We start from the raw sequence: 21,694 nt of genomic DNA, 5'->3' as shown, positions 1-21,694 counted from the left end.
TACATGCACTGATCTAATCGGAGTGCCCCTTACATGGACTGTTCCCATCGGAGTGCCCCCTTTACATGGACTGTTCCCATCGGAGTGTCCCTTTACATGGACTGATCCCATCGGAGTGCCCCTTTACATTGACTGTTCCCATCGGAGTGCCCTCTTACATGCACTGATCCCATTGGAGTGCCCCCTTACATGCATTGTTCCCATCGGAGTGCCCCCTTACATGCATTGATCCCATCGGAGTTCCCCTTTACATGCACTGATCCCATCGGAGTGCCTCCTTACATGGACTGTTCCCATCGGAGTGCCCCCTTACATGGACTGTTCCCATCGGAGTGCCCGCTTAAATGCACCGATACCATCGGAGTGCTCTTTTACATGGAATGATCCCATCGACTGTTTCCATCGGAGTGCCCCCTTACATGCAATGATCCCATCGGAGTGCCCCTTTACATGGACTGATCCCATCAGAGTGCCCCCTTACATGGACTGATCCCATCAGAGTGCCCCCTTACATGGACTGTTCCCTTCAGAGTGCCCCCTTACATGCACTGATCCCATCGGAGTGTCCCCTTACATGGACTGATCCTATTGGAGTGCCCCTTTACATGGACTGTTCCCATCGGAGTGCCCCCTTACATGCACTGATCCCATCGGAGTGCCCCCTTACATGCACTGATCCCATTGGAGTGCCCCCTTACATGGACTGATCCCATCGGAGTGCCCCTTTACATGCAGTGTTCCGATCGGAGTGCCCTCTTACATGCACTGAATCCATCGGAGTGCCCCCCTTACATGGACTGTTCCCATCGGAGTGCCCCCTTACATGGACTGATCCCATCGGAGTGCCCCTTTACATGCACTGATCCCATCTTAGTGCCCCCCTTACATGCACTATTCCCATCAGGGTGCCCCCTTACATGCATTGTTCCCATCGGTTTGCTCCTCTGCATGGACTGATCTCATCGGAGTGCCCCCTTACATGGACTTTTCCCATCGGAGTGTCCCCTTTACATGGACTGTTCCCATCGGAGTGCCCCCTTAAATGCACTGATACCATCGGAGTGCCCCCTTACATGCACTGATCCCATCGGAGTACCCCTTTACAGGCACTGATCCCATCAGAGTGCCCCCTTACATGGACAGTTCCCATCGGAGTGCCCCCTTAGATGCACTGATCTCATCGGAGTGCCCCCTTTACATTGACTGTTCCCATCGGAGTGCCCCATTACATGGACTGATCCCATCGGAGTGCCCCCTTACATGCACTGATCCCATCGGAGTGCCCCCTTACATGCACTGATCCCATCGGAGTGCCCCCTTACATGCACTGATCCCATCGGAGTGCCCCCTTACATGCACTGATCCCATCGGAGTGCCCCCTTACATGGACTGTTCCCATCGAAGTGCCCCCTTACATGGACTGTTCCCATCGGAGTGCCCCCTTACATGGACTGTTCCCATCGGAGTACCCCCTTACATGCAGTGTTCTCATCGGAGTGCCCCTTTACATGGACTGATCCCATCAGAGTGCCCCCTTTACATGGACTGATCCAATCAGAGTGCCCCCTTATATGCAGTGTTCCCATCGGAGTGCCCCCTTACATGGACTGATCCCATCGGAGTGCCCCCTTACATGGACTCTTCCCATTGGAGTGCCCCCTTACATGCAGTGTTCCCATCGGAGTGCCCCCTTACATGGACTGTTCCCCTCAGAGTGTCCCCTTACATGGACTGTTCCCATCGGAGTGACCCCTTACATGCACTGATCCCATCGGAGTGCCCCTTTACATGCACTGTTCCCATTGGAGTGCCCCCTTACATGCACTGATCCCATCGGAGTGCCCCCTTACATGCACTGATCTCATCAGCGTGCCCCCTTACATGGACTGTTCCCATCGGAGTGCCCCTTACATGCATTGTTCCCATCGGTTTGCTCCTCTGCATGGACTGATCTCATCGGAGTGCCCCCTTACATGGACTGATCCCATCGGAGTTCCCCCTTACATGCACTGATCCCATCGGAGTGCCCCTTTACATGGACAGTTCCCATCGGAGTGCCCCCTTACATGCACTGATCCCATCGGAGTGCCCCCTTTACATTCACTGTTCCCATCGGAGTGCCCCATTACATGGACTGATCCCATCGGAGTGCCACCTTACATGCACTGATCCCATCGGAGTGCCCCCTTACATGGACTGTTCCCATCGGAGTGCCCCCTTACATGGACTGTTCCCATCGGAGTGCCCCCTTACATGGACTGTTCTCATCGGATTGCCCCCTTACATGGACTGATCCCATCGGAGTGCTCCCTTACATGCACTGATCCCATCGGAGTGCCCCCTTACATGCACTGATCCCATCGGAGTGCCCCCTTACATGCACTGATCTCATCGGAGTGCCCCCTTTACATTGACTGTTCCCATCGGAGTGCCCCCTTACATGGACTGATCCCATCTGAGTGCCCACTTACATGCAGTGTTCCCATCAGAGTGCCCCCTTACATGGACTGTTCCCATCGGAGTGCCCCCTTATATGGACTGTTCCCATCGGAGTGCCCCCTTACATGGACTGTTCCCATCGGAGTGCCCCCTTACATGCAGTGTTCTCATCGGAGTGCCCCTTTACATGGACTGATCCCATCAGAGTGCCCCCTTTACATGGACTGATCCCATCAGAGTGCCCCCTTACATGAACTGATCCCATCGGAGTGCCCCCTTAAATGCACTGATACCATCGGAGTGTCCCCTTACATAGACTGATCCCATCGGAGTGCCCCCTTACATGCACTGATACCATCGGAGTGCCCCCTTACATGGACTGATACCATCGGAGTGCCCCCTTACATGGACTTTTCCCATCAGAGTGTCCCCTTACATGGACTGTTCCCATCGGAGTGCCCCCTTACATGCACTGATCCCATCGGAGTGCCCCCTTACATGCACTGATCCCATCAGAGTGCCCCCTTACATGCACTGATCCCATCGGAGTGCCCCCTTACATGCACTGATCCCATCAGAGTGCCCCCTTACATGGACTGTTCCCATCGGAGTGCGCCCTTACATGCATTGTTCCCATCGGTTTGCTCCTCTGCATGGACTGATCTCATCAGAGTGCGCCCTTACATGGACTGATCCCATCGGAGTGCCCCCGTACATGGACTGTTCCCATCGGAGTGCCCCTTTACATGGACAGTTCTCATCGGAGTGCCCCCTTACATGCACTGATCCCATCGGAGTGCCCCCTTTACATTCACTGTTCCCATCGGAGTGTCCCCTTACATGCACTGATCCCATCGGAGTGCCCCCCTTACATGGACTGTTCCAATCGGAGTGCCCCCTTACATGCACTGATCCCATCGGAGTTCCCCCTTACATGCACTGATACCATCGGAGTGCCCCCTTACATGCACTGATCCCATCGGAGTGCCCCCTTACATGCACTGATCCCATCGGAGTGCCCCTTTACATGCACTGATCCCATCGGAGTGTCCCCTTACATGGACTGATCCCATCGGAGTGCCCCTTTACATGGACTGTTCCCATCGGAGTGCCCCCTTACATGCACTGATCCCATCGGAGTGCCCCCTTACATGGACTGATCCCATCGGAGTGCCCCTTTAAATGGACTGATCCCATCGGAGTGCACCTTTACAGGCACTGATCCCATCAGAGTGCCCCCTTACATGCACTGATCCCATCGGAGTGCCCCCGTACATGGACTGTTCCCATCGGAGTGCCCCCTTACATGCATTGATCCCATCGGAGTGCCCCCTTACATGCACTGATCCCATCGGAGTGCCCCCTTACATGCACTGATCCCATCGGAGTGCCCCCTTACATGCACTGATCCCATCGGAGTGCCCCCTTACATGCACTGATCCCATCGGAGTGCCCCTTTACATGCACTGATCCCATCGGAGTGTCCCCTTACATGGACTGATCCTATCGGAGTGCCCCTTTACTTGGACTGATCCCATCGGAGTGCCCCTTTACATGCAGTGTTCCCATCGGAGTGACCCTTACATGCACTGATCCCATCGGAGTGCCCCCCTTACATGGACTGTTCCCATCGGAGTGCCCCTTTACATGCACTGTTCCCATCGGAGTGCCCCCTTACATGCACTGTTCCCATCAGAGTGTCCCCTTACATGGACTGTTCCCATCGGAGTGCCCCCTTACATGCATTGTTCCCATCAGTTTGCTCCTCTGCATGGACTATTCTCATCGGAGTACCCCCTTACATGCACTGATCCCATCGGAGTGTCTCTTTACATGGACTGTTCCCATCGGAGTGCCCATTTACATGCACTGATCCCATCGGAGTGTCAACTTACATGGACTGATCCCATCGGAGTGCCCCCTTACATGGACTGATCCCATCGGAGTGCCCCCTTACATGGACTGATCCTATCGGAGTGCCCCTTTACATGGACTGTTCCCATCGGTTTGCTCCTCTGCATGGACTGTTCTCATCGGAGTGCCCCCTTACATGAACTGTTCCCATCGGAGTGCCCCCTTTACATGGACTGTTCCCATTGGAGTGCCCCCTTAAATGCACTGATACCATCGGAGTGCCCCTTTACATTGACTGATCCCATCGGAGTGCCCCTTTACATGGACTGATCCCATCGGAGTGCACCTTTACATAAACTGTTCCCATCAGAGTGCCCCCTTACATGCACTGATCCCATCGGAGTGCCCACTTTACATGGACTGTTCCCATTGGAGTGCCCCCTTTACATGGACTGGTCCCATCGGAGTGCCCCCTTAAATGCACTGATCCCATCGGAGTGCCCCTTTACATGGACTGTTCCCATCAGAGTGTCCCCTTACATGGACTGTTCCCATTGGAGTGCCCCCTTTACATGGACTGTTCCCATCGGAGTGCCCCCTTAAATGCACTGATCCCATCGGAGTGCCCCTTTACATGCACTGATCCCATCGGAGTGCCCCCTTACATGGACTGTTCCCATCGGAGTGTCCCCTTACATGCACTGATCCCATCGGAGTGCCCCTTTACATGGACTGTTACCATCGGAGTGTCCCTTTACATGGACTGTTCCCATCGGTTTGCTCCTCTGCATGGACTGATCTCATCGGAGTGCCCCCTTACATGGACTTTTCCCATCGGAGTGCCCCCTTACATGCACTGATCCCATCGGAGTGCCCCTTTACATGGACTGTTACCATCGGAGTGTCCCTTTACATGGACTGTTCCCATCGGAGTGCCCCCTTTACATGGACTGTTCCCATCGGAGTGCCCCTTTACATGGACTGATCCCATCGGAGTGCCCCTTTACAGGCACTGATCCCATCGGAGTGCCCCTTTACAGGCACTGATCCCATCGGAGTGCCCCCCTTACATGGACTGTTCCAATCGGAGTGCCCCTTTATATGGACTGTTCCCATCGGAGTGCCCCTTTACATGGACTGTTCCCATCGGAGTGCCCCCTTACATGCACTGATCCCATCGGAGTGCCCCCTTACATGCATTGATCCCATCGGAGTGCCCCCTTACATGGACTGTTCCCATCGGAGTGCCCCCTTACATGCATTGTTCCCATCGGTTTGCTCCTCTGCATGGACTGATCTCATCAGAGTGCCCCCTTACATGGACTTTTCCCATCGGAGTGCCCCCTTTACATGGACTGTTCCCATCGGAGTGCCCCCTTAAATGCTCTGATACCATCGGAGTGCCCCCTTACATGCACTGATCCCATCGGAGTGCCCCCTTACATGCACTGATCCCATCAGAGTGCCCCCTTACATGCACTGATCCCATCGGAGTGCCCACTTTACATGGACTGTTCCCATTGGAGTGCCCCCTTTACATGGACTGTTCCCATCGGAGTGCCCCCTTAAATGCACTGATCCCATCGGAGTGCCCCTTTACATGGACTGTTCCCATCAGAGTGTCCCCTTACATGGACTGTTCCCATCGGAGTGCCCCCTTAAATGCACTGATCCCATCGGAGTGCCCCTTTACATGCACTGATCCCATCGGAGTGCCCCCTTACATGGACTGTTCCCATCGGAGTGTCCCCTTACATGCACTGATCCCATCGGAGTGCCCCTTTACATGGACTGTTACCATCGGAGTGTCCCTTTACATGGACTGTTCCCATCGGAGTGCCCCCTTTACATGGACTGTTCCCATCGGAGTGCCCCTTTACATGGACTGATCCCATCGGAGTGCCCCTTTACAGGCACTGATCCCATCGGAGTGCCCCTTTACAGGCACTGATCCCATCGGAGTGCCCCCCTTACATGGACTGTTCCAATCGGAGTGCCCCTTTATATGGACTGTTCCCATCGGAGTGCCCCTTTACATGGACTGTTCCCATCGGAGTGCCCCCTTACATGCACTGATCCCATCGGAGTGCCCCCTTACATGCATTGATCCCATCGGAGTGCCCCCTTACATGCATTGATCCCATCGGAGTGCCCCCTTACATGGACTGTTCCCATCGGAGTGCCCCCTTACATGCATTGTTCCCATCGGTTTGCTCCTCTGCATGGACTGATCTCATCAGAGTGCCCCCTTACATGGACTTTTCCCATCGGAGTGCCCCCTTTACATGGACTGTTCCCATCGGAGTGCCCCCTTACATGCACTGATCCCATCGGAGTGCCCCCTTACATGCACTGATCCCATCAGAGTGCCCCCTTACATGCACTGATCCCATCAGAGTGCCCCCTTACATGCACTGATCCCATCAGAGTGCCCCCTTACATGCACTGATCCCATCGGAGTGCCCCCGTACATGAACTGTTCCCATCGGAGTGCCCCCTTACATGCACTGATCCCATTGGAGTGCCCCTTTACATGGACAGTTCCCATCGGAGTGCCCCCTTACATGCACTGATCCCATCGGAGTGCCCCCTTTACATGGACTGTTCCCATCGGAGTGCCCCCTTACATGCACTGTTCCCATCGGAGTGCCCCCTTACATGGACTGTTCCCATCGGTTTGCTCCTCTGCATGGACTGTTCTCATCGGAGTGCCCCCTTACATGAACTGTTCCCATCGGAGTGCCCATTTACATGGACTGTTCCCATCGGAGTGCCCCCTTACATGCACTGATCCCATCGGAGTGCCCATTTACATGGACTGTTCCCATCGGAGTGCCCCCCTTACATGCACTGATCCCATCGGAGTGCCCCTTTACATGGACTGATCCCATCGGAGTGCCCCTTTACATGCACTGATCCCATCGGTGTGCCCCCTTACATGGACTGATCCCATCAGAGTGCCCCCTTACATGGACTGTTCTCATCGGATTGCCCCCTTACATGGACTGATCCCATCGGAGTGCCCCCTTACATGGACTGTTCCCATCGGAGTACCCATTTACATGGACTGTTCCCATCGGAGTGCCCCCTTACATGGACTGTTCCAATCGGAGTGCCCCTTTATATGGACTGTTCCCATCGGAGTGCCCCTTTACATGGACTGTTCCCATCGGAGTGCCCCCTTACATGCACTGATCCCATCGGAGTGCCCCCTTACATGCATTGATCCCATCGGAGTGCCCCCTTACATGGACTGTTCCCATCGGAGTGCCCCCTTACATGCACTGATCCCATCGGAGTGCCTCCTTTACATGGACTGTTCCCATCGGAGTGCCCCCTTACATGCACTGTTCCCATCGGAGTGCCCCCTTACATGGACTGTTCCCATCGGTTTGCTCCTCTGCATGGACTGTTCTCATCGGAGTGCCCCCTTACATGAACTGTTCCCATCGGAGTGCCCATTTACATGGACTGTTCCCATCGGAGTGCCCCCTTACATGCACTGATCCCATCGGAGTGCCCATTTACATGGACTGTTCCCATCGGAGTGCCCCCCTTACATGCACTGATCCCATCGGAGTGCCCCTTTACATGGACTGATCCCATCGGAGTGCCCCTTTACATGCACTGATCCCATCGGTGTGCCCCCTTACATGGACTGATCCCATCAGAGTGCCCCCTTACATGGACTGTTCTCATCGGATTGCCCCCTTACATGGACTGATCCCATCGGAGTGCCCCCTTACATGGACTGTTCCCATCGGAGTACCCATTTACATGGACTGTTCCCATCGGAGTGCCCCCTTACATGGACTGTTCCAATCGGAGTGCCCCTTTATATGGACTGTTCCCATCGGAGTGCCCCTTTACATGGACTGTTCCCATCGGAGTGCCCCCTTACATGCACTGATCCCATCGGAGTGCCCCCTTACATGCATTGATCCCATCGGAGTGCCCCCTTACATGGACTGTTCCCATCGGAGTGCCCCCTTACATGCATTGTTCCCATCGGTTTGCTCCTCTGCATGGACTGATCTCATCAGAGTGCCCCCTTACATGGACTTTTCCCATCGGAGTGCCCCCTTTACATGGACTGTTCCCATCGGAGTGCCCCCTTACATGCACTGATCCCATCGGAGTGCCCCCTTACATGCACTGATCCCATCAGAGTGCCCCCTTACATGCACTGATCCCATCAGAGTGCCCCCTTACATGCACTGATCCCATCAGAGTGCCCCCTTACATGCACTGATCCCATCGGAGTGCCCCCGTACATGAACTGTTCCCATCGGAGTGTCCCCTTACATGCACTGATCCCATTGGAGTGCCCCTTTACATGGACAGTTCCCATCGGAGTGCCCCCTTACATGCACTGATCCCATCGGAGTGCCCCCTTTACATGGACTGTTCCCATCGGAGTGCCCCCTTACATGCACTGTTCCCATCGGAGTGCCCCCTTACATGGACTGTTCCCATCGGTTTGCTCCTCTGCATGGACTGTTCTCATCGGAGTGCCCCCTTACATGAACTGTTCCCATCGGAGTGCCCATTTACATGGACTGTTCCCATCGGAGTGCCCCTTTACATGCACTGATCCCATCGGAGTGCCCATTTACATGGACTGTTCCCATCGGAGTGCCCCCCTTACATGCACTGATCCCATCGGAGTGCCCCTTTACATGGACTGATCCCATCGGAGTGCCCCTTTACATGCACTGATCCCATCGGTGTGCCCCCTTACATGGACTGATCCCATCAGAGTGCCCCCTTACATGGACTGTTCTCATCGGATTGCCCCCTTACATGGACTGATCCCATCGGAGTGCCCCCTTACATGAACTGTTCCCATCGGAGTGCCCCCTTTACATGGACTGATCCCATCGGAGTGCCCCCTTACATGCAGTGTTCCCATCGGAGTGCCCATTTACATGGACTGTTCCCATCGGAGTGCCCCCTTACATGGACTGTTCCCATCGGAGTACCCATTTACATGGACTGTTCCCATCGGAGTGCCCCCTTACATGGACTGTTCTCATCGGATTGCCCCCTTACATGGACTGATCCCATCGGAGTGCCCCCTTACATGGACTGTTCCCATCGGAGTGCCCCCTTACATGCACTGATCCCATCGGAGTGCCCCCTTACATGGACTGTTCCCATCAGAGTGCCCATTTACATTGACTGTTCCCATCGGAGTGCCCCCTTACATGCACTGATCCCATCGGAGTGCCCATTTACATGGACTGTTCCCATCGGAGTGCCCCCTTACATACACTGATCCCATCAGAGTGCCCCTTTACATGGACTGATCCCATCGGAGTGCCCCTTTACATGCACTGATCCCATCGGCGTGCCACTTTACATGGACTGATCCTATTGGAGTGCCCCTTTACATGGACTGTTCCCATCGGAGTGCCCCTTTATATGGACTGTTCCCATCGGAGTGCCCCTTTATATGGACTGATCCCATCGGAGTGCCCCCCTTACATGGACTGATCCCATCGGAGTGGGAGGGAGGGGGGTTTGGGAGGACTCGGAAGGTGCTCTGCGGTGACAGGAGCAGACCAACCCCAACACCTTTACGACCGTTAGGTCCGGGTGAGTGGGTCCAGGTGAGACCTCCGTAGGAGAGTGCAGCAGGGGAGGAGTCAGTGGGCTGGATCCAGGTTTCCGTGATCACTAGGAGGATGAGGGAGCTGGAAGCAAAGAGGTCGTGGATGGCGGTAAGCTTGTTGCACACCGATCGGGCGTTCAGGAGTGCACATGAAAACGGGGGGGAGATTTTAGGGAGCAGGGGGACAGATACTAAGTTGCGAGGGTTGCGGCGGGAGGTGGAGGCGGGAGGGTGTTGTGCGGGTGAGGGAGGTGGTGAAGGGCCAGGATTCGGGGAGATGTCCCCCGCGGTTATGAGGAGGAGAAGGGTGAGAAAGGTGGCATGGGAGCGGGATGTGCAGGAGCGTGAGAAACTACTAGTGGAGGTGTTCGGGTCAGTGGGAGAGTGGAGTAATAGGAGGAGGTGGTGGGTGCCGTAGAGGGGTGAAGGAAGCAGTGAGGACACAATATACAATTGTTTGGGAGGGGTAGAGGGATATAGTGAATGGATTTTGGGAATGGAGGAGAGGAAAATGAGAAGGAGGAGTGGAAGAGGCATTTTGGGGAGGTGATGAGAGCAATAGTAGGGAGATGATAGCAATGAGGGGGAGATGTACAAGTTTTGGGGTGGAGCAGAGGGGTAAAGAAATGAGATTTGGGAACAGAGGATAGTAATATGGAAAGGAGAAGAGGGGGTGTATTGTATAAAAGGTACACAGAGTGGGACTCAGGTATGTAAGAGAGGTTTTCCAGGGTGTTTGCTTGCAGTCTGTCCAGCGTGCAGGAGAGTTTCTTGCTGTTGTTGTGTCTTCCTGCTGCTTAAGTTCTCCTGCTTTAGTTCAACTGCTGTGTTTAACTGCTTCACACTCGTTCAAAGCCACACTCAATCATAAGCAGCACCCCCATCAGAGACTTGCCCCCCATCACATAAACAGCGCAATGTTAGAAATATTAAATGTTTAAGTCACCATAAAACCTTTTTATTTTTAAAATATTCCTAATATCCACCTCTGATTTAAATAAGCTTTTGGTTCAATTTGTTTTCAATATCTGGACAAGTAGATTGTCATGAGGGACAAGTAGATTGGGACACCGATTTAGTCCCTTGGACGAGTAGGTTTTTCAAAAAATGTCCACACCCCTGGAATATGTCCCATAGGAAATCATGTTAAATGGACTGCTGTGCATTTCTGCACAAAGCAAAACACTTAGGTGTGAACCTAGACTAAAGGGTTAAAAACAGGGTGAGGAAGCAACAATGCTGCCTGCTTTAACCCCATTTGCTGTACTGGTCAAGGTTGCAGGGCAATTGCAGAGCAGCCTCTTTCACTTGAATGGGTCATGCTTGACAGATGCTACACCCACCAACCATGACCACTTATAACTCCTGCTGCCACATGTGCACACCCCTTGCCATTGCCGCTAAAGGGGGTGCAGTTAGGGCAGGGGGAAAAAAGATAAAAAACAAAACAAACACCACACCCCAACTGCAGGTTTTCAACTACAAATTTAAATGGATCGTTCTGGGCACCCTAGAAGGCTGCTTTCACACTGATGTGCTGTGGTTTACATGCACTGCGGTGCAAAGCATCTGTAACTTTCCTGGGTTAACTGCACTTTTCTATAAACTTCTATTATATCTTGCAGGTCTGGTGTGCTTTCTGAAATCCTGCATTCAGGAGTTTTGGTGTGCTTTCAGAAAGTAGGATTGAATAAAAGTATGTGGCCAAGTGCAGCAAACCCACAGGCAAGCTGCAGGTCCACTGCACCAGTGTGGGTAAACCGCAGTGCATCAGTACAGAAGCAACCCTATACTATTATGCCCAGTATATTGCTTCACAGTGACTTCAAGATCTCTTTCCTGCTGCTGACACCACTCTGGAGACAGCTGGCCAGGGTAAGAGGTGGAGTGCATTTGGTATCACTTCACATTGGACAGAAGCCAGCACACAGGCGGCATTGGCTTATGCAGCTCTGGATCCCTACTACAGCTCCAACTTCACAAGTAGCCCCTCTGCATTGCACTCTGTAAGCAAGTCCAGACTGCCATCTTCCAGTCACCTGGCCGCGATCTATGGGTTGCTGATCCCCAGGTTAATGCATGAGAATAGTGGTGTACCACATTGCAGCCAAATACAAAAAACAAGCTTACACTCTACTCGACTCATTAACAACTTCAGCTCCGGAAGATTTTACATCCTGCATGACTAAGCCATTTGATGCTATACTGAATGACACGTTACTGTAACTGGTAAATGCACGGTCAACAACGCTGAGCCCAAGAGAAATTTATATACAATTTTTTGTAAACAAAGATCTTTTAGTGGCATTCAATCACCACTGGGTTTTTTTTTTGCAATATAAATCAAAAGACCAAAAGTTTATTTTTTTCCCTTTCTGCTATTATATGCATATCCAATGAAAATAGTAAAAAAAAAAAAAGATAACTTTTGGCCAAAATGTATTGTGCTATATGTCTGATGGAAAAGTGTATATCGATAGATTGTAGGTGCTATAACTTTTAAACAAACCTAGGTTACATGTACACACTAACATTTGTATTTATTTGTGTACCAATGGCAGTGATCAGCAACTTGGGGATTGCAATAGTGTGACAATCTTGACACTGACACTGGGGGGAACTGACCAACTGCCACTGACATTAATACAGTGATATTATACACTGTCACTGTACTAATGACACTGGATGGAAGGGGGGGGGTTACCATCAAGGGGTGTGCCCAACTATGTGTAACGTGTGCTTCTTTTACTACTAGATCTCCAAGTTTCTCATTCTGGATGAGAAACAGATAGATCCCTCTGTTGATAGTCAACACAGTTCTGGGCTGTGATTGTACACTGGTGATCAGCAGGTCCCAGCTGGGATTTGCTCACAGGCTCCCGCTGTGTAAAATCACAGAGGGTGCTGGCCAGGGGATGCCATGCACATGCCCAAAACTCAGAAGTAGGCAGCGATGTACGGTTATGTTGCTTTGCCTACAGTGGCTGCCTGTCTGCAGTACATTATGGGTGGGCACCAAGTGGTTAACTGAGGCCAAGTAGGATTGTAGACAAGTTGTCTACAAAGAAAGGTCGATGAAATACCCTTTGGCATGGTTAAAATTGTAAAACCGAACCATTTAGGCAGACCTGTGATACCAGCCTCTTCATTACAGCTACATTATTCTCACCTGCTTATATATGCAGTGGGGCAAAAAAGTAGTCAGCCACCAATTGAGCAAGTTCTCCCACTTACAAAGATGAGAGAGGCCTGTAATTGGCATCATAGGTAGACCTCAACTATGAGAGACACAATGAGTAAAACAAAATCCGGACAATCACATTGGCTGATTTGGAAAGAATTTATTTGCAAATTATGGTGGAAAATAAGTATTTGGTCACCTACAAACAAGATTTCTGGCTCTCACAGACCTGTACCTTCTTCTTTAAGAGGCTCCTCTGTCCTGCACTCATTACCTGTATCAATGGCACCTGTTTGAACTTGTTATCAGTATAAAAGACACCTGTCCACAACCTCAAACAGTCACACTCCAAACTCCACTATGGTGAAGACCAAAGAGCTGTCGAAGGACACCAGAAACAAAATTGTAGACCTGCACCAGGCTGGGAAGACTGAATCTGCAATAGGCAAGCAGCTTGGTGTGAACAAATCAACTGTGGGAGCAATAATTAGAAAATGGAAGACATACAAGACCACTGATAATCTCCCTCGATCTGGGGCTCCACGCAAGATCTCACCCCGTGGGGTCAAAATGATCACAAGAACGGTGAGCAAAAATCCCAGGACCACACGGGGGGACCTAGTGAATGACCTGCAGAGAGCTGGGACCAACGTAACAAAGGCTACCATCAGTAACACACTACGTTGTCAGGGACTCAGATCCTGCAGTGCCAGACGTGTTTCGCTGCTTAAGACAGTACATGTCCGGGCCTGTCTGAAGTTTCCTAGAGAGTATTTGGATGATCCAGAAGAGGATTGGGAGAATGTCATATGGTCAGATGAAACCAAAATAGAACTGTTTAGTAGAAACACAACTCATCGTGTTTGGAGGAGAGAGAATGCTGAGTTGCATCCAAAGAACACCATACCTACTGTGAAGCATGGGGGTGGCAACATCATGCTTTGGGGCTGTCTCTCCGCAAAGGGACCAGGACGACTGATCCATGTACAGGACAGAATGAATGGGGCCATGTATCGTGAGATTTTGAGTGCAAACCTCCTTCCATCAGCAAGGGCATTGAAGATGAAACGTGGCTGAGTCTTCCAACATGACAATGATCCCAAACATACCGCCCGGGCAATGAAGGAGTGGCTTCGTAAGAAACATTTCAAGGTCCTGGAGTGGCCTAGCCAGTCTGCAGATCTCAACCCCCTAGAAAACCTTTGGGGGGAGTTGAAAGTCCGTGTTGCCCAGTGACAGCCCCAAAACATCACTGCTCTAGAGGAGATCTGCATGGAGGAATGGGCCAACATACCAGCAACAGTGTGTGCCAACCTTGTGAAGACTTACAGGAAACGTTTGACCTCTGTCATTGCCAACAAAGGATATATAACAAAGTATTGAGATGAACTTTTGATATTGACCAAATACTTATTTTCCACCATAATTTGCAAATAAATTCTTTCCAAATCAGCCAATGTGATTGTCTGGATTTTTTTTTTCTCACTTTGTCTCTCATAGTTGAGGTCTACCTATGATGCCAATTACAGGCCTCTCTCATCTTTTTAAGTGGGAGAACTTGCACACTTGGTGGCTAAATACTTTTTTGCCCCACTGTAAATCCATCTTATGCACAGGAGACCAGTATCTTCTATGACCTTTACTGTACACAATAGAATTTCAGAAAGACAGATAGGGTATGACCAGAACCCCGATTGTTCTCCAATATATTTAAAAAAAGCTGGCGTAGGTCTCTAGATGCATTGGCATTACCAACAGTCCCAAAAAGTCCTTGTTAGCCTGTAGTCCAAGCAGGCCAAATAATGGAATATTGCAGTCAGTAGAAAATGTAAGCGCTTTATAAGCACTAGTAACATTAAACTGTATAATCAAAAGAAAGCATGGAGACTGCCTCTAAAGGAATGAAGATATTCTCACATATTAACATGATATACATGTATAGAGAACCATGCCACAGCTGAATATATTCAAGAAACAGAATTCAAAGATCATTTTACTACACATATACAGTTGTGTTCAAAATAATAGCAGTGTGTTGAAAAAAGTGAATAAAGCTCAACATCCTTCTAATAGCTTTTATTTCCATACACACAAATGCATTGGGAACACTACACATTCAAAATCAAATCAAAACATGAAGAAAAATATATCAAATTTTTGTTGTTCCGCTTAAAAAAAATTGAAGAAAAGTGAATATTAGACGGTTCAAAAAAATAGCAGTGTTTGTATTCTTCTTTACAAGCTCAAACATTCACTATATAAACTGAAAAATGTTTGAAGATTTTGCTTTCCTTTGAATCACTTAATGAATATTTAGTTGTATAAGCACTGTTTCTGAGAACTGCTGTACATCTGTGTTGCATGGAGTCAACCAACTTCTGGCACCTGTGAACAGGTATTCCAGCCCAGGATGATTGGACTACATTCCACAGTTCTTCTCTATTTCTTGGTTTTGCCTCAGAAACTGCATTTTTGATGTCACCCCACAAGTTTTCTATTGGATTAAGATCCGGGGATTGGGCTGGCCACTCCATAACGTCCATCTTGTTGGTCTGGAACCAAGATGTTGCACGTTTACTGGTGTGTTTGGGGTCGTTGTCTTGTTGGAACACCCATTTCAAGGGCATTTCCTCTTCAGCATAAGGCAGCATGACCTCTTCAAGTATTCTGATGTATTCACACTAACCCATGATCCCTGGTATGCGATAAATAGGTCCAACACCGTAGTACGAGAAACATCCCCATATCATGATGCTTGCACAACCATGCTTCACTGTCTTCACAGTGTACTGTGGCTTGAATTCAGTGTTTGGGGGTCGTCTGACAAACGGTCTCCGGCCACTAGACCCAAAAAGAACAATCTTACTTTCATCAGTCCACAAAATGTTGCGCCATTTCTCTTTAGGCCAGTCAATGTGCTCTTTGGCAAATTGTAACCTCTTCAGCACACATCTTTTTTTCAACAGTGGGACTTTGCGGGGGCTTTTTGCAGATAGATTGGCTTCACATAGGAGTCTTCTAATTGTAACAGTACTCACAGGTAACTTTACACCTTCTTTGATCTTCCTGGAGCTGATTGTTGGCTGAGTCCTTGCCATTTTGGCTACTCTTCTATCCATTCGAATGGTAGTTTTTCGCTTTCTTCCACATCTTTCAGGTTTTGGTTGCCATTTTAAAGCATTTGCGACCATTTTAGCTGAGCAGCCTATCATTTTCTGCACTTCTTTATATGTTTTCCCCTCTCCAATCAACTTTTTAATCAAGGTACGCTGTTCTTCTGAACAATGTCTGGAACGACCCATTTCCTCAGAATTTCAGAGAGAAATGCACTGTAAACAGCATGTACAACATTTGCTGCCTTCCTTCCTTAAATAAGGGCAATAATTGCCACCTGTTTTTCAAAGAATGAATGACCTCACTAATAGAACTCCACACTGCGATGATTTTGAACCAAAAACAGTGATTGATCAGGTTAGCAATGTCTGACTGCTATTATTTTGAACACAACTGTATGTATTTTGTAGTGCACTGTATTAAATTCTTGTGCAATTCTAAAGTCTGCTACCACACACTGGCAGTAATAAATGGGCAACTCAATGCAATAAAGCGCGAGTAAATCCATTTAATCTCATTAAAGTGGCAGTGAACTTTTTTTTTTTAACTTTTACCTACAGGTAAGCTTATAAGCCTTACCTGTAGATGAAATGATATGTCCTAAACATGCACTGTTTAGAAGATATCCATTTTTAAAGCCGACGCATGCGCCCTGATCGGCATACCCATGCCAATCCTTCGGAGTACTGTGCCGTAGCCCGGGACTCCCACACGCATGAGTGACACCATCATGGCCCGGCCTATCAGACGGAACCTGAAAAGGAAGACCAGGTGAAGACAGAAGCCTCTGCAGCAGTGACAGTGCCCCACCGGAGGGCTTAGTTTTAAGATAAGCTTTACATAATGTGCTAGTATGCAGTGCATACTAGCATATTATGACATTAACTTGCAGGGATCACTTTTCTCCTGCGGTTTACTAACACTTTAAAATGTGCAAATTCTTTTGCAGGCAGTCAAAGACAGCATGGATCTACTTACCCTTTACTAGCACCATCTTTTGAAGTTGGAAGACGGATGTCTTTGGCATTTTCAAAAATCTCTTGCAATTCCTCTGAAGTTGTGCTATAGGGGATGTTCTTAACAAACAGAGTTCGTGCATCTGGAAAAATAAGCAGCTCCAGGACCACCACCTTGGAGTTCTGCTAGATTCAGTTTAGACCAGCCCCACTTTGAAAATTCAACGATTTTCACTGCAAACTATAATGCAGGTATAGCTTTAGAAAACTACTGAAATGCAACGTTTATTTAAACTCACAGAACAAACCTTTTGTGAAGGGCTAACTGAACACATCAGGCCTACATTTCTACGACTTTGGAACATGCACCACGACGAAGCTACTATTGTCTTCCTCTAGTACTGCAAACTTTACCTATGAGGAAACTGAAGCTATTGTTGAAACAAGGATGCAAATATGGGCTTGACTGAACCCCAACCTTCCTTATCTGCTCACTTTATTAAAACTGGTGATTAAGTATTAAAAACAGTGTGTCAGCATAACAACCAGGCTGCCAACATCTTTTTGGTCCCCCCAATAACAGCATCACTATAAAGGGAACAAAGAGTGAGCAGTAATTGACTTTAATTTACAGAGAGTTTCACAATCCATGCCTTAAAGTCAATTAGAATCCAAAAGATACACAGGACCTATTCTTGCTTGCTATTAGGCTAGATGTGTACATTTAATATATAATCATATTATGAAAATGTAAAAACTAGCCAACGGATCAATTTAAAAACAAAAGTACTATATGGGAGGACAAACAGATCCTATCCTATGTTCTCTGCATTTTTGTTTTCTCTGCAGGAGTGTTGGCCTTCTCTACTTTCATCACAAAACAAAGAACCTTCTTTCCATTTAATTTCAGGGCTTTTTCCACTTCCTCCGCAGTAGCAAACTCCACATAGCCAAACCTCCTGCAGTAGAGATGGAAAAGTGAAGGAGCTGCAGCACAACAAACAAACAAGAGATCCCTGTGCTCAAATCCCAACCGCTAGTGCATGCATTTATCTATCAGGTGCTAAAGGGGTGTAACCACATATTAACACTAGAAATTCTGAGGACCCTCTGCACACTGGTATATACCCTTTCCAGCAGACTATGCAATAAATAGGGATATTTAGTTCACACATATTGCAATACATGCTTAAGCTGGCCAACTGTGTCAAAGTAATCCCTCTATGGCCAGTCCTACTCTGCTCTGCCGACGCAAATGCTACTGTGGACACAATGCTAGCATAGGGGAAAAGACACAATGGGGGAGAGCTACAAGGTTCAGGTCTGGCTACTGACCCAACAATACAACAAACAAGATATACCTGTGCTGAAATCCCAATAGCTAGTACATGCATTTATCCATCAGGTGCTAAAGGGGTGTAATTAATATTAATATGTGGTTACATCCCTTTTAGCACCTGATGGATAAATGCATGTACAAGCTATTGGGATTTAAGCACAGGTATATATATTTTTGGAAAGGGTCAGGGACTTTTTTTTTTAACACAAAGTTGAGTTTTCGGTTCTATAGTCTTCAATGGAGACAATGCGGAAAAGCATGCAGTGCATTTTTTTTAATGCATTTTTTTGGTTTAATCTTCCTAGCAACTAGAAAAAAACCATATGTACAAAAACACACCGCAAAAAGCACTGCAGAAACGCAAACTGCATAGGTGTGAACCAGCAGAAGCATGCAGTTGCAGAGCAAGTGAAGGAGCTGCAGCACAGGGCGCCTATTCAGCACGTTATCTTAAGAAATACTTACTTGGAGGCTCCAATCTGAACATCCTGCACTGGCAAGTTCTTCTTACAGAAAAAACTCCCTCAGAGCATTTTTAAGTTCATCATAATCTTTTGCAGAATTCAGATTTGCAACAAATACTGACAAATCTAACAAAAGGAGTAAAAAAAAGAAAAAAAGATTTTAACCAGAAATACCAAATACACATTAGCAAATATGGCATGAACTTTGAAATGATGGCCAACATTGAATAGAATTAGCATGTAAAGCAGGAATTTCAGCTTCATTATCTGTCCCAGAGACCCAAGGGAACGCTATTATGCTACTATACGAACACAACTTAAAGCAGAGATATACACACACCGATTTAACAGTTTCACATAAATGACATTCAGAGCATCCCATGACAACAACTGTCACAGTTGCCTGCATCTTTCAACTAAACTGTCAAGCCATTTAATGGTTGGTGTTATAACCAATCACACGCGCAGCACCATGGCAACTGCAGAACAGAGGCTAAAGCTGGCCATACATTACACAACTTTCCTATTCAATTTCCTTTAGATTTACCTTCAACTAAGACACGCAAGAGCCTTCCTGACTGCATACAAACTGAAAGTTTAGGTTTGACCGCATATGTTTTGGAAAACCTAAAGGAAATTGACACTTGCAGACTTAATACTACTGACAAGAGAAAACTCAACTGAAATTTTCTTGACACTTGTACCCCAGAAGGGCCATTATATTGCCAGGTGAGAATTCTCAAATTTTCTCAACTGGAATGCACACAGCCAATATGGATTTCCTGACATTTTCGATAATCTCTGCATCTGGATATGCATAGTACACGACAAAGATCTATAGGTGCCAGAAAACCAAGAGTCCAGCATACATCCAGCGCCCCGAATAACGTTTCCTAAACACATCACTTCCAGAGCCAATTTTTTTAACATTTTGCGCACATTTGTACATAAAAATGCACATGAAACCCTGAAAATATTTTAAGGTACAAAAAAAATTTTAATGTATGAACTTTTTTTTTTTTTAAATATTTTTCAGCAAAAAACTAATGAAAACAAATGCTCAATTTCCTGGTAAAGTATAAAAAAAAAAAAAAAAAAAAAAAGTAGTGTCACCATGGTGACACTCCACTCCTAGAGTGACAGTATGTAAAAAAACAAATATAAAAAAATAAAATGGTTAAAAAAAATGTTTAAAAATTATAATTTTGGTTATAAACTAATTTGGGATTTTTTTTTTTACTGGAAAGATAACGGAATACATTTTGGCCAAGATTTATGATGAAATATATATTTGCAAAATTTTATAAGAAAAACACTTTTTTTCAAAATTTTTGGACTTTCATTTACATAACAAAAAAAATAAAAATCCCAGTGGTGAATAAATACCACCAAAATAAAGCTTTATCTGTCTAAAAAAAAGGCTAAAAAATTCATATGGGTACAGTGTTGCATGACCGCGCAATTGTCATTCAAAGTGTGATAGCACTGAAAGCTGAAGATTGGCCTGGACCAGGAAGGGGGTAAAAGTGTCCAGACTTGAAGTGGTTAAATATGGCAATGCAGTTAAGTAGAGCAAAAAGGCTTTTTTTTCCCTTTTTAAATATGTTGGATAGAAGAGGAGAGGGTTACATTTATTGACCATCTGTGTCAGAGAATTCCCTTCACTTCCTTCAATGTTGCCTCAACATGAAGAGGAGATATCTTTCCAATGTGAAGGATATCCTCTCAGACAGTTGTCACAGGAAAACGTGCCCCCATTAGAAAAAGGTCTCCTGCATTCATGTTTTGGTGGCAACAAAATGTTGAATCTCTACAACGGGGACACAGACGGCAAAAAAAAAAAAAAAAATCTGACAAAAGGTTTTCTTTCATTACACAAGTAAAAAAAAAATAAAAGTTCCAGTAAAAAGAGATCTCCATTGCATGTTAAAAACAAAGTTATCACATTTATGGCACATCAGCAAACATCAGTCATCAAAGATCAGTATTAAGTCCCAAAATTGTTCATCATTTGTGCCAACAATTCCTAAGACAGCAGGCAGCTTACCCTCCTCTTCAGACTCCTCCTTTCCAGGTTTCTTCCCTTGAGGCATTTTGGCAGGAGCTTTCTTGGCAACAGGTTTTTTCTCTTCTTCAGATTCATGTAAAGAATAGAATTCCATTAACACACCAAACCAAATTTCAGTGACACCATCTCTCTATTAGATATCTAGTATTGTAAGAGTGGGAGGAGCCATCCACTATGTCCATGTCTCCTTCCCCTGTAATCCCAGGGCGCGGCCATGGAAACAGAGGTGACCCGGAAGTAGAAAAGAGGGCAGCCTGTCACTTCAGGTGTCCTCAACCCACAGAGCGCCGCCTCTTTCTCTATGATTTGCCTCCTGTTCTCCTCCCCCTAGGTGGAGACCCGCCCCTTCCATCACGGCAGATGAGGATTCTGATCCCGCCTCTTCTCCGCCCCCTCGAAGAGTTCTACACCATACTCCTCCCCCCAGGCGGAGTTTCGGTCTTTTCCCCACTCTCATTTAGAGAGGTACTACGCCCCCACATTTATGGAGGTGAAAGCCACCCCCTCTAAAAAGTTCAATGGGAGGACATAGAGATGCCGCCCCAAAGCTTTGTCGCCCCGCCCCCATGCTCTGATGCCACGCCCCCGTTTTCTGAGTGGTAGGTTGCAAAGTCCCCGCCCCTCTCATTTGCATAAATGTTGCAGAGGATTGTGGGTATGTTGGT

General features: G+C 47.8%; 1 protein-coding gene and 1 non-coding gene across 2 annotated transcripts in view; one reads left to right on the top strand and one right to left on the bottom strand.

Annotated features, from left to right (window-relative positions):
• Positions 1–17,703, top strand: part of LOC149467314 (uncharacterized) — a 69,689-nt gene extending 51,986 nt beyond the window's left edge. Inside the window, exon 5 of the transcript XR_016311970.1 lies at positions 17,152–17,703. The gene's annotated coding sequence lies outside the window, so the exon portion shown is untranslated. The remainder of the gene's footprint in view (positions 1–17,151) is intronic.
• A 3,210-nt stretch (positions 17,704–20,913) lies between these two features.
• LOC149467313 (small nucleolar RNA SNORD82) lies at positions 20,914–20,979 on the bottom strand. Its single transcript, XR_016311981.1, has one exon. It is a non-coding gene; the product is annotated as a small nucleolar RNA SNORD82 (small nucleolar RNA).
• Positions 20,980–21,694: the final 715 nt, after the last annotated feature.

The sequence above is a fragment of the Staurois parvus genome, unplaced genomic scaffold (assembly GCF_062004578.1).
Source record: "Staurois parvus isolate SC_StPar_1 unplaced genomic scaffold, SC_StPar_1.0 ptg000116l, whole genome shotgun sequence".
NCBI classification, from domain to species: domain Eukaryota; kingdom Metazoa; phylum Chordata; class Amphibia; order Anura; family Ranidae; genus Staurois; species Staurois parvus.
Note: the sequence above shows the minus strand (reverse complement) of the source record. Positions and strands in the feature narration are given on the sequence as shown.